This window comes from Pan troglodytes, chromosome 4 (genome assembly GCF_028858775.2).
Source record: "Pan troglodytes isolate AG18354 chromosome 4, NHGRI_mPanTro3-v2.0_pri, whole genome shotgun sequence".
NCBI classification, from domain to species: Eukaryota; Metazoa; Chordata; class Mammalia; order Primates; family Hominidae; genus Pan; species Pan troglodytes.
The window spans coordinates 176,506,309-176,521,044 of NC_072402.2; positions in this window are offsets into that span (position 1 = coordinate 176,506,309).

Here is a 14,736-nt window from a genome sequence, read left to right on the forward strand (position 1 = left end):
TTTTTCTGCCAAGGAACTTTAAAAAATAGAAAACGGGCTGGGTGCAGTGGCTCACGCCTGTAATCCCAGCACTTTGGGAGGCCAAGACGGGCGGATCATGAGGTCAGGAGATCGAGACCATCCTGGCTAACACGGTGAAACCACGTCTCCACTAAAAATACAAAAAAAAAAAAAAAAATTAGCCGGGCATGGTGGCGGGCACCTGTAGTCCCAGCTACTCGGGAGGCTGAGGCAGGAGAATGGTGTGAACCTGGGAGGTGGAGCTTGCAGTGAGCCGAGATCGTGCCACTGCTCTCCAGCCTGGGCAACAGAGCGAGACTCCGTCTCAAAAAAAAAAAGATAGGAAAGTGTTATTGGGAGCATAGCAAAAATCACTGAATACAGCTTTTGCCTCCTGGGTTACTCAGTCTCGTTGTTTCAGACTTGTGAAGAACAGACTTTTCTGAATCATTGAATGCTTCATCTCTAATCCTTACTTCCCACAACTGTTCAGTTTTTTTTCTCTACATAAGTTGGAAAAATTCCTAGGGAAATATAACTTCCCTAACTATTAGTAGTTTTAAAATCATCAAAAAGTTAAATCTGAATTAAAATCACACAAAGGAGAACATTAGGCCAAGTTATTTTTTAAGACAAGATCTGTCAAAACTTGAAGTAACAGATCAAGTTTTATGGAAAGTCTCCCAGAGGAGATAATGTAATAGCACAATTTTGCTAATATAACCCAGTGTCAAAGCCAGGTAAAGCACAAGAAATGAATATTATAGGCCAATATTACCTATGAACAAGAGGTGAAATCCCAAGCAAAGCATTAGCAAACGTAATCCAGAGCACCTAAGCATAGTTAATAACATGATAAAGGTTTATTTATAGAAAGCCTACTGAAAAAGAATGGTAAGATGTTAGAAGCATTAATGACAAGAAATACGGAGAAAGAATAAACTGTAGCTGGGCGCAGTAGCTCACGCCTGTAATCCCACCACTTTGGGAGACTAAGGTGGGTGGATCACCTTAGGTCAGGAATTCGAGGCCAGACTGGTCAACATGGCGAAACTCTGTCTCTACTAAAACTACAAAAATTAGCCGGGTGTGGTGGCACATGCCTGTAATCACAGCTACTGAGTAGGCTGAGGCAAGATAATTGCTTGACCCCAAGGAGGCAGAGGTTGCACTGAGCCGAGATCATGCCACTGCACTGCAGCCTGGGTGACAGGACTGTCTTAAAAAACAAAAAGAATGAACTGTTCAAAATTGGCTCTGAGACAGAAATGATTCACAGAAAAAAAATTAGATCCCTATCCTCACCATAACAATTATATGAAAAGCAAAAACTGAATAACTTGGAGGAATATGTAAAGGAATAATTTTATGTTCTTGAGATTGGGAAAGATTTCTTAAACAGGCTACAAATTAGCTATATAAAATTTTTGATGTATTTGCTCACATGAAAGAACTGCTTACCAAAGTATACAAAAAGGGAGGTGAAAAAGTCAAGACACAAAATCGATCTTTCTACAGTATGCCCAACAAAACTATTATAATCCAGAAATACTAATTTGTACAAATCAATAATACCACTAGGAAAATGGGCTAAATACATGACTTCTTATTTCACAGAAAAGAAAATACAAATTTCCAGAAACACGAAAAGGTAATTAACTTCATTAGTAGTTAAAATGCAAATTAAGGCCACGGTAATGTATGATTTTACAACCACAAATGAGGAAAAATTAGGATGTGTGACAATACTGAGCTTCAGGATGTATGTGGAATAAGAAATTCATTAGTAGTGGGAATATAAGTCAGAGATGACATAAAGCTGAACTTGTGCGTGTTGTGGACATCTGCATAGATACACTGGAGAAACGATTGCATGTGGGCATCAAGGGATGTATAAAGATATTCTTAGCAGCACTGATCATCACACCAAATGATTGTAAGTAGTCTGAATGTCCATTAATTAGGAGAATGGATATACTTTGGAATATTAACACAGTAGAAACAGCAGTGAAAAGGAATAAAGCGAAGCAAAACATGGATGAAGCTGGCATGGTGGAGCACATCTGTAGTCCCAGCTACTCTGCTGAGGCAGGAGGATCACTGTTGCCCAGGTGTCCAAGACCAACCTGGGCAACATAGCAAGACCATGTCTCTAAAACAAAAAAACAGATAGATTGAAAAACACGTTTTTGAGTTTTTAAAAGTCATTGGCAAACTACATAGGGTATGATACAATGTTTTTGCAAAATTATATATTAAAAGATATATACCAGCTGGGTGCAGTGGCTCATGCCTGTAATCCCAGCACTTTGGGAGGCTGAGGCAGGCAGATCACGAGGTCAGGAGATCAGGGCCATCCTGGCTAACATGGTGAAACCCCATCTCTACTAAAAATACAAAAAATTAGCTGGGTGTGGTGGCACATGCCTGTAGTCTCAGCTACTTGGGAGGCTGAGGCGGGAGAATCACTTGATCAGGAGGCAGAGGCTGCAGTGAGCCAAGATCATGCCACTACATTCCAGCCTGGGTGACAGAACAAGACTCTGCCTCAAAAAAAAAAAAAAAAAAAAGAAAGAAAGATATGTACATGTGATAAAGATATTTAAATAAGAACATCAAATGTTTGAGAATATATTGTAGTTATCCATTGCTGTAGGACAAATCACCCCAAATGTAGTGTTGGACAACAATGTATTGTCTGTCATGAGCCCATGTTGGGGCTTAGCTGGGAGGTTCTTACTTGCTGTCTAGTAGATGTGCAGTCACAGCGGCTGGGGCTGAAGCTAAACTGGGCTTCAGGATGGCTGGCAGTTGCTGGTAACTGCTGGGTGAGAGCTGGCTTGGGCTACTCCATGTGGCTTGGGCTTCTTACAGAATGGGGGTTGATTTCTGAGAGGGAGTGTCCCAAGAGCAAGTATTCCAAGAGAGCTAGGTAGAAGTTGCAGATCTTAAAAGCCAGCTTTAATTCTGTATACAATTGATTGAGAATGAGTCAAATTTGGCCCGTATTCAAGAGTAGTTTAATAAACTGAATGCCAAGGGCATGGTTCACTGGGGAACTGTGTATGGAGACTAGCTACCACATACATAAAGGACAGGGACTTTACAAAACTCTGGTGTGAGGCAAGGAGATGATGACTTGGAGAGAAGCACAGAGTCTTCCTCTACTTGCTTGGTGCTTGAGAGAGACTCCGTCTTCAGGAAGAGGCTGCTCCAGCCAGCCAGAGCCATTGTGTATGTCAGTAAAAAGAACTTTAAGAGAATTTGTCCAACTCAATCCTGGTGAGTTGAGGTGGAATAAAACAGAGATCCTGAAGCCTGATCACCCAGGGTGATGTGAACATGAAGGTTAATATGGAATGAGCTTAAAGGTTGTACCTAACAGCCCTTCCACCATCAGAGCCTTCTTCCGGCCACTGCTGAACAGGAATGTGTCTCATTAACAAAGCTATCAACACTTTTCTCACCTGTCTATAATCTTCCCTTCTCATTCATCTCCCTAGATCTCCAGATAAAGAGAACATTGGTTCCTAACCAAAGTAAGGAAGTGCCTGGTAAATTATGTGTACATTAAGATAAATAGGAAGAGAAAGAATTAACAATCATCTTTAAGTTGTCAACACATTTTCTTTGCCCAAGTTCTCTTGTTCAGACTCAACACTTCTCAACAGACTTGTTCAGAATCTAGGCAAAAAGAAAAATGTCCATTTTCATGGCTTCCTAACAGGTCGTTTCAAAGCAACCTGAAAAATGCAGAATATGTTTTAACTTTTATAATATGGTTGACATGCCTGATGTACTGTATTCAAAGAAATTACTTAAAATGCCCTTCTTTTCATGTGGTTTGGGGCTATTACTGGCTGTCACCTGATCAGGTGTTTTCTCATGAATAGGTCTAGGAAAAATGAACAGGCCAGTTGTTTTGTAGTCTGGCCCTTCATTGGACCTGTCTGATGCTTCTTCATGATTAGATTTATGCTATGCGTTTTTTTGTTTGTTTGTTTTTTGCTTTTTTTTTTTTTTTTTGAGACGGAGTCTTGCTCTGTCACCCAGGCTGGAGTGCAGTGGTGCAATCTCAGCTCACTGCAACCTTCACCTCCTGGGTTCAAGCAGTTCTCTTCCTCAGCCTCTCCAGTAGCTGAGATTACAGGCACCTGCCACCACGGCCGGCTAATTTTTTTTTTTTTTTTGTATTTTTAGTAGAGATGGGGTTTCACTATCTTCGGCAGGCTGGTCTTGAACTCACTGACCTCATGATCCACCTGCCTCGGCCTCGCAAAGTGCTGGGATTACAGGCGTGAGCCCCTGTGCTGGGCCTATGCTATGCTTTTTTGGTAAGGAAACCATGGAAGTAATACTGTATTCTGAGTTCATCATCACACCCTATTGGGGGATTGTGACTTACTCCGATTGCTGGTCATTTTAACTTTGCTGTCTTCATTCAGATGGTATCTGGCAGATTTTGCACTGTGAAGTTACAATCTTCCTTTTGTAATCATCAGTCTCTTAACAGGAAATCCTATGAGTGTATGTATATGTATTTTTACTTGTCAAACTTGATTTACCAAGGCCAGACACATGGCTCATGCCTGTATCCCAGCACTTTGGGAGGCTGAGGTGGGAGGAGTGCTTGAAGCCAAGAGTTTGAGACCATAGGAAACATGGTGAGACCCCACCTCTACAAAAAGTAAACTATCTGTGCATGGTAGCATGTGCCTGCAGTCCCAGCTACTCAGGAGGCTGAAGTGTGTTGATCGTTTGAGCCTGGGAGTCTGAGGCAGCAATGAGCTGTGATCATGCCACTGCACTGCAGCCTGGGCCACAGAGTAAGACCCTGTCTCTAAAAATGATTTAAAAAATAATATAAAATAAATTATAATATATAAAACATTGTTTTAAAAACTTGATCCTCAGTCCGGGTGCGGTGGCTCATGCCTGTAATCCCAGCACTTTGGGAGGCCGAGGCTGGCGGATCACCTGAGGTTGGGAGTTTGAGACCAGCCTGACCAACATGGAGAAACCCCATCTATACTAAAAAAAATACAAAATTAGCCGGGCATGGTGGTGCATGCCTGTAATCCCAGCTACTTGGGAGGCTGAGTCAGGAGAATTGCTTTAACCCGGGAGGTGGAGATTGCAATGAGCTGAGATTGTGCCTTTGCGCTCCAGCCTGGGCAACAAGAGCAAAATTCCATCTCAAAAAAAACAAAAAACAATAAACTTGATCCTTTAGTTTCATCCATTGATGACACTTGCTTTAATCACTTATTATAATCGCTTCCAAATGAAGATTGTATAATTCCATTGTTTCTTCTACACTTGTTAATTGGCTTTCTGCTTTGAAGAAGAGTTTTATATTCTCTGTATATGTGTGTTTCTATGATTCCAGAAGCATGGTTTTCTATTTTATTCAATGGCCTGTAATCTGTTAATATCAATTATTTATTTTGATGCTGAAATTGTCCCAGGATTGGCCTTTGGGACTCCCTTTAGGCTGATTTCTGTGTCCTTTCTGTTACAACAAGCTTGGGATTATATCCAAGATTTGTAATTCCAGCGTGCGTACTTCTGTCAGTGTAAGCAAAGTATGATTTCTGGACTAGATGACTTGGGCATTGTCGGAGAGGTGGAGTTTAGAGGTATTCTCTGTTTTTCCTATAGGATCTTGCATTTCTTCCTCTTGCTGCTTGTCTCTTTGTGTTGGGAACAGGCCCCTCAAAATCTGGCCATAAACTGGCCCCAAAACTGGCCATAAACAAAATCTCTGCAGCACTGTGACATGTTCATGATGGCCATAACACCCACACTGGAAGGTTGTGGGTTTACCGGAATGAGGGCAAGGAACACCTGGCCCGCCCAGGGCGGAAAACCGCTTAAAGGCAGTTTTAAGCCACAAACAATAGCATGAGTGATCTGTGTCTTAAGGACATGCTCCTGCTGCAGGTAACTAGTCCAACCCATCCCTTTATTTTGGCCCATCCCTTCGTTTCCCATAAGGGATACTTTTAGTTAATCTAATATCTGTAGAAACAACGCTAATGACTGGCTTGCTGTTAATAAATACGTGGGTAAATCTGTGGGGCTGTCAGCTCTGAAGGCTGTGAGACCCCTGATTTTCCACTTACACCTCTATATTTTTGTGTGTGTGTCTTTAATTCCTCTAGCGCTACTGGGTTAGGGTCTCCCCGACTGAGCTGGTCTCGGCACTTTGATGTGTGGATTCCCCACCACTGCCTTTCTGTTAGGAATTCACCTGAGGCATGACCTCCTTCCTGTGGCTGTCTCCTCACATTCTGTGTGTACTTTATCAAAATGCAAAGTGATAAAATACACATAACATAAAATTTACACTTTCACCCATTTTTAAATGTACAATCTATTTCCAGATCTTTTCATCATTTCAAACAGAAACTCTGTACCCATTAAGCAGTAACTCCTCATTTCCTCCTTCCCAGCCCCTAGTACCTTCTATACTGCCGTCTGTATGAATTTTACTACTCTAGGTATTTCTTATAAATGGAATAATACAATATTTGTTCTTTTATATCTGGCTTATTACATTTAGCATATGTCTTCAAGGTTCATTCATGTTATAGCATATGCCAGAATTTCCTTCTTTAAGGCTGAATAGTATCTATTTTATGTATATACCACATTTTGTTTATCCGTTCATTGGTTGACGTTTGGATCATTTGCACCTTTCAACAATTGTGAATAATGCTGCTGTGACTATTGGTGTACAAGTACCTGTTTGACCCCTGCTTTCAGTTACTGTCCCTGTAGTTTTGCCTTTTACAGAATGTCATATAAATGCAAAACCCATGTCATGCCTGTGGCAGGAGGTCTCAGAGCCACCGGCTTGCCAGTGTCTGCTTTGTGATCTCTACTTAAGTCTAACAATACAGACTATGGATGAGAGAAAATAAGCTATAGCATAACTTCAATTTATTTTAAGCAAATGAATTTAAAGACACAATTATAACATTGTAGGTTTTTCATGACCCATTCAATGAATTTATACAGCTGTGTTGGAAAGACCCAGATAGAACTTACCCCCTTTGGCTTCTGTATTTCAGCACCATCCTTTCTGCACATCTCTTCATGAAGGTCAGTTAGTTCTTTTTCCCAAAAAACTGTTTGCAATCACTCTTCATTGTGTCTGTGCAATTCTGATCTTCCTTTAACCTTTTCAGTGTATATAGGACAGGAAAATGTCAATAGCTTACTACAGGTTTCTGTCATCCAGGTGGAAGTCATGTCAGCATGACATTACAAACAGTGTTTAAAATGTCACTGTGTGTGTTCCCCAAGTCTAGCTAGTCCATCAGCCCTGACCCACATTTATACAGGAATGGACATCATTAAGATGATCACCTGATCAAGAGGATAAGGTTAAAGAGGAGCTGTGATTTGATTTTGAACACAATGCATATACTTTGCATTAGCCTTTCAAATTCCTGAACATTGGTTAGGAACAACTCCCATTTCTCCTTTTCTATAATTTTCCTTTTTTATTTTCTCATTGTGAAGGAGAGGAAGGCAGGGAAGGAGAGACATGGGGAGGGTGAGGAGGGAAGTAGGGAAACTCATTTGAGCCTCACCACATTGGACCCAGGGCCTGCTGGATCAGGTTAATGGGTTTTTGACTACTGGATCAATGCTGTACACAGAGTGTAGATTTTTTTAATGTAGATATTTATTGTTTAAAGAACAAACCACATTAGAAAGTGAGAGAATATTCCTTTCAGAAATTGGATTCTGTAAGCTTGAAATATAAACTTAAAGAGTCCTCCCAGAACACAGAGGAAAGTACAAAGAATTAAAATATAAGAACATCAGATATATGGCCGGGCGCGGTGGCTTACGCTTGTAATCCCAGTGCTTTGGGAGGCCGAGGCAGGTGGATCGCAAGGTCAGGAGATGGAGGCCATCCTGGCTAACATAGTGAAACCCCATCTTTACTAAAAATACAAAAAAAAAAATAGCTGGGCATGGTGGTGGGTGCCTGTAGTTCCAGCTACTCAGGAGGTTGAGGCAGGAGAATGGCATGAACCCGAGAGGCAGAACTTGCAGTGAGCCAAGATCGCGTCACTGCACTCCAGCCTGGGCGACAGAGCGAGACTCCGTCTCAAAAAAAAAAAAAATATATATATATAATATCATATATTTTATATATATGTATCATATACATATCATATGTATATGAAAGCTAGACATGAAGTCTAGCAATTTAATATATTGCTAATTTAAAAAGGCAGGAAAAAATAGAACAGAAGCCTTATCCTTTTTTGTGTCTCACAAAAATAATGGAAAAAACCTGATTGCTGGATATAGGAAATTAGAAATACTTAAAGATACAGGAAACTGTAAGAATTAAAGAGGAAAGAAACACGAAAGGTGGCTTGACAGTCAAGGACAGGTTTATTTTAGAGAAAACAAACCTGAGAGGGGCTGCTGGCCGAGTTAGGTCAGAGCCCACTTTCTTATAGACTAAAAGTTTTTAAGGATTCAGTGTGGAAAGGCCCACTGTTTTACTGGGACCCATTGTATGAGGGTGAAGTTTGGAAGTTACCCAAGAGACTTTCCCCCCCACCTCCCTCTGTGCCTGAGCTGTCTTATCTGTGTTTTACTGTCTGCTGTTTCTGGTTCCTTGTAGTTAGAAGAGAAGTGATTTCCTTGAAATGCATGAGGCTAGAAAAGGAGCTGGAACTTCAAGTGCCAGCGTTTGTCTGAGATGGTGGTGCTACTGCTCTGTCAAAAACAAGAACAAAAACCCGATTTTTAAAAGTCCATGTAGGGAATCAAACAAAAAGATTACCTACAAAAGTAGAAAAATTAGCCTCAGATTGGTTGACCAAAAAAGGCAAACTCTATAAAATATTAGAAGAGGCTTATTCTCAGCCAAATATCAGGATCATGGCCCATGACACAGCCTCAGGAGGTCCTAAGAACATGCACCCAAGGTGGTTGGGTTACAGCTTGGTTGTATACATTTTTAGGGAGACAGAAGTTACAGAAAAAGACATAAATCAATACATGTAAGGTGTACTTAGGTGCAGCCAGGACAGGCAGGACATCTTGAAGGTGGGGTCGGTGGTTCCTTCCAGGTTATAGGTGGATTCAAAGATTTTCTGATTGGCAGTTGGCTGAAAGAGTTAAATTTTACCTGAAAAGTTAAAGTCAGCAGAAAGAAATGCTTAAGATAAAGGGGGTCGGGCGCAGTGGCTCATGCCTGTAATCCCAGCACTTTGGGAGGCCGAGGCCGTGGATCAAGAGTTTAGGAGATTGAGACCCTCCTGGCCAACATAGTGAAACCCCGTTTCTACGAAAATACAAAAAATTAGCCGGGCGTAGTGGCGTGCGGCTGTAGTCCCAGCTACTGGGGAGGCTGAGGCAGGGGAATGGCTTGAACCCAGGAGGCGGAGCTTGCAGTGAGCTGAGATGGCGCCACTGCACTCCAGCCTTGTGACAGAGCAAGACTCCGTCTCAAAAAAAAAAAAAAAAAAAAGATAAAGGGGGTTATCTTATCCCCCCTTAAAGTATTTCTATTTATAGGGATACTTACATCTTAAAGTATTTCTACTTATTATTTTTAAGTATTTCTATTTATTTCCTATATCCTAAAGGGAAGTCAAGGTTCTTGTTATATAGATAAATCCTCCAAGTAGCAGGCTCCAGAAAGAATAGATGGTAAGTATCTTTTATTGGAACTTAAAACGAGTCAGACTCCCTGGAAAAGACCTAGTAAGGGAAGGAGATTCTCTACAGATGCAAATGGCCCCCACAAGAGATGGCTTTGCAGGACCATTTCAAAATATGTCAAAGAAAATATATTTTTGGGTAAAATACTTCTATTTCCTTCAGAGCCTGCTATCTGTCATGTGATCCTATATCAGAGTCAGGTCGGAATTTGATATCTCATTGCTACAGAGAGTCTGTTTTTTTTCCGTCTTAAGGTCTCTATTTTAATATTGCTGGCCAGTTGTGCCTAAACTCCAGAGGGAGGAGGGTAGTAGGCGGCATGTCCAGCCTCTGCTTCCCATCATGGCTTGAACTGGTTTTTCAGGTTTCTTTGAGATCCCCTTGGCCAAGAGGGGAGTCCATTCAGTTGGTGGGGGTAGGGGGGGGGCTTAGAATTTTATTTTTGGCCTAGAGATTTCCCCATAAAATGAAGAGGGGCCTGTGGAATAGAGCCTCTGTATTTCTGTCATTCCCAATCTTCAGACATTTCATATTTCCTCCTTTGCACAGTTATCTCCCAAACAAAAATCTTGAAGAAACACACTTTTCAGGCAAATGAGAGAGTACAAAGAAAAAGTCGACTGTGACAGTGTGAAAAGAAACAAATACAAAGACCAAAAGTAAAACAAAACTAGGAAAGTGGTAGAGGAAGATTCATGGCTTATAAAGACACAAGTTAAATATAAATTTAATTATAAATAAATATAGATTATAAAACTCAAGGAACCTACCAGAATTCATAGTTGAAAGAGAAAATGGAACATGCAAATGTGAAAATCGGATACTTATGGCTGTAGACTACTAGCTCCTACTATTAAATCTCTAAATGGGTCAGACAGGAAAGTAAATTTGCATTTAGTTTAGTGTATAAAGGAACTCAGAGGATTTAGGTTAATTTAAAAATTTTTAATAATTGTAATAATAGAGTAGAAAGAATATTTTTAAATAATGTAATATAATTACCAAGACTATTTGAAAAGAGTAAATATACCTTATAGTTGAAAAAGCATATTCTGAATATTTTTAACATCCTTTTCCATATTTGACTTTTGAGCTTTTTACAGTTCTTTTTGTTTTGGGGGGTCTTTTTTGGTTCTTGTTGCTAATGGTTAACCAGGGCCTGCTTGAAATAACAAGCCCTTCAGTGTATCACCTACAAGTTTGTGTATGCGTTTGCATTTATGTAAAGTGTGTATAATCATGGAATTATAACAAAAAGGAAACTCATCAAAAGTTAACAATGCCTGTTAGGTGCTGATATTACCCGTAATAAGAAATGTGATACTTATCTTTTTTATGACTCTGGACTTACCTATTAATTATGATAAACCTATATTAATTATATAAACATGGCATTCACATCAGTGGCTGAAATGGAATTGTAATGTAGCAAGAGAAAATTGACTATTTTCAAATATTAATAAAATTATTTTTTATAAGCATAAATTCAAACCTTTTATGTGGGTTCTTTTGGATTTCCATTGTTTTAAGAAAAATAATATAGTTGATAAATTTTTCCACTCTTCATACATTTCATATTTCTTCCCTTGCATGGTTATCTCCCATACAAAAATCTTGAAGAAACACACTGCTTTTTTGCTTGGAGACTAAATTTTATTCATTCTTCTTATTTTCTGATAGATTGCACCTGCTGTGTGTGTCTCATTCAAACAAATTTAGATATCACTTAAGGAAGATCTTTTTGTTTTCTTTTGAGATGGGATTTCTGTTGCCAAGGCTGGAGTGCAGTGGTGTAATCACAGCTCACTGCAGCCTCAACCTCCTGGGCTCAAGCAATCCTCCCACCTCAGCTTCCTGATTAGCTGGGACTATAGGCATGCACCACCATGCCTGACTACTTTTTAAATAAATTTTTGTGGAAATGGTGTCCCACTGTGTTGGCCAGGCTGGTCTTGAATGCCTGGGCTCAAGTCATCCTTTCATCTCAGCCTCCCAAAGTGCTGGGGAGTTGCAGATGTGAGCCATCATGCCTGGCCATAAGATTTTGTAATTTAAACTTTCCTCTTTTCTACACTGTCTGCAGTACAATATCTTATGATAGCAAGACGACAGATTTTTTTCCCCTGTGCTTACGCTAATCTCTTTATAAATATCTGCACTGTTGATTTTCAGCCCAATCATGCCCTGATGCCTGGTAATGGCCAAGAAGCAGGAGAAACTTCTGAGCAGAGGAGCCAGTTAGACAAGGCTTAACCCTGGCCGTCAGTGAGATAACGGTTGAGAATTTTCATAAAGAGTTTAACAGGCCAAGCTAAGAATGGAACAGACGTGCTTCCAGCTCTGAGCACTGTGCTCACTAGCCCTTTGGGGCTGCTTTTTCCCCAGCCTCAGGCAGTTTCCTCACACACACGTGCTGATCAGGGCTCAACTGAATCCTCAAGGCGTGGTCTCCAAAATCCCCTGGTTCTCTGTCTCTGCAGCTCTCTCCTCTCTGGCACTCTGCCCTATGAACTCAAGCTGTCTTGAATTTCCCAGACTCCCAGCTTCATCGCGTCAATTCAGGAAAACCACTGGGCTCTGTATGGGTTCCTGCTACCCGAGCTTGATCCAGACACGACTCTTTGGCTTCCTGTTTCCCAGGATTTACTGTCCAGCATCTTGAGTGTCATCATTTCATTCTTCCTTCCAGGATTTTTAGTTGCTTCAGGTGGGAAGGTAAATCTGGACCTTGTTTCTCCAGCTTGACCATTGGTAGTTCCAGGATCATAGCTCATACTTTTATTGACAAGATGCTCATTTTAAAATACAAGTTAACATTCCAAATATATGTTGGGGTAAAAACGCTTTATGTGCTCTGTTGGTTGGAATTCAACAATTGCCTCGGCCTCCCAAAGTGCTGGGATTACAGGCATGAGCCACCGCTCCTGGCCTAGCTTTTTTTCTTATTGTAAGGACAGGAACGATAACTTCCAAGCTCTTTACATACAGACCAGAAGTCTGGTAAACACCTTGTCTGTTCTTGGCTTTTAGGATACTCTGGGGTGTTTTCTACACCAACAACTGATTCTCCACTTCTCTGATCACCAACTGGGTGTCCAACAATCCATGCAATTCTGACACTAATTACCCAGAGTCAATGTCAGACTCCACAGATTTAAGGCTTCCGTTCCGTAAAACTGCCCCTTCATCAGACACCAGTCTCAAGTCCCAGACACCTGTACTTCTGATGAACTGGCTATAAATCAGGGGTTCCTATGACCCCCATCTCAGGTTCGATAATTTGCCAGAATGATAACACAGAACTCAGGAAACACTTATATTTATTGGGTATTATATTAATAAATGATACAACTCGGAACAGCCAGATGGAAGAGGTGAATTGCTCAGGGTATGGGGGAGGGGCCTTGAGCTGCCATGCCCCTCAGAGTACACCCCCTCCCAGCACCTCCATGTGTTCACCAGCCCCAAAGCTCATCAAGTCTCTTTGTTGAAGGGTTTTGATAAAAAGTAGTTTCCAGTGCCCCTCCCACCCAGAGGTCAGTGGGTGGGGCTGAAAGTTCCAAGCCTGTAATCCCTTAGTCTTTATGGTGACCAGCCCATCCTGAGGCTCCCTAGTGGCCCCATCCTAAGTTGCCTCATTAGCATAAATCAGGTGTGACCAAAAGGGCTTGTTATGAATGACAAAGATAGTCCTATCACCTCTGTAACTCAGGAAGTTCCAAGGGCTTTAGAAGCTTTGTACAGAACCCAAATATAACAAAGGATGCTTCTATCACCCTTATCTTTCATGAAATTACAAAGTTCTAGGATCTCTGTGACAGGAACTGGGGACAAGGACCAAATATCTCTTATACCACAAGATACTATATTCTGTTGAATTTCCTTGGCATTCTTTTTTACTAGTTCCTCCTTATGTTCCTGTAGCAGGACGAGCCATGGACAAAACCCCATAGACACCGAGATAGTGAAGGAAGTAGCTTTAATCCTCTGGAAGCATTGGCAGACTAGCGTCTTAAAATCCGAGCTTGTTGAGTGCACAGTTTCACAACACTAAAGGGCTCACAACACTAAAGATTTTACATGAAAGGGCTGTGATTGATTGAGCAATCTAGGGGGTATGTGACAGGGGCTGCATGCACCGGTAATCACAGTGAAACAGAACAGAACGAGAAGTTTCACAATGTCCTTCCATACAATGTCTGGAATCTATGGATAACATTGGTTGCTAGGTCATGGGTTGAATTTTAACTATCAGGCTAAGGTCAGGCAGGCCCAGGCCTGGTTTTGGGTCTGGTGCCTGGCACCCAGCTGCCTGCCTTTGGTTTCGCTTCCTTGTTTCTTCTTAAAACAGGTACTGAGTATAAAACAATATAGAACAATGTGGGGGGGTCTCTTTCTCTCTTCTCTCATTTCCCCCCTTTGAGACTCTCACTTATTTTATTAGTGGGAATTCTCACTTTCATTTTCACTACTTATGTCTTCCTGTGCAATAGATTGATAGTGATTCATATAATATACTCGTGCTGAAGCATTCTGGTGAACTAAGGTAGCAATGAAGCTTTTTATCACTTGAAGAAGTACAGGTAGCAAACAAGGGAGTAGTAAGCAGGTTCCTATTACTATTATAACTCCTATTATAAGAGTTTTAAATCCTCCTATTGCTGGGAACCAATTTCCAAACATGGCCCCAGGATCAAATTCATGCCACACTTGCACGTATACATGGGCCAGTTTTGTTGTATTTTTAACTATGTCTTCAACTACTTGCCCTTGATCATCTATGTGTAGACAGCAATTAATAAGGTTAAATTTTCCACAAACTCCTCCTTCAGCTGCTAGCAAGTAGTCGAGAGCTAGTCTATTTTGGTAGATAGCATTCCTCATCTGAGTCTCTTGCCAGGCAAGAACAGTCAAGGCTTGACCGGTTTTATTAGCAATAATTTCTAAAACAGCTTGCAAACGTATGATTCAGTTGAGCATGTAGATGGGGGTCTGATATCCTCACGAGCCATCTTGTGCCCAAGTGGCAGGCCC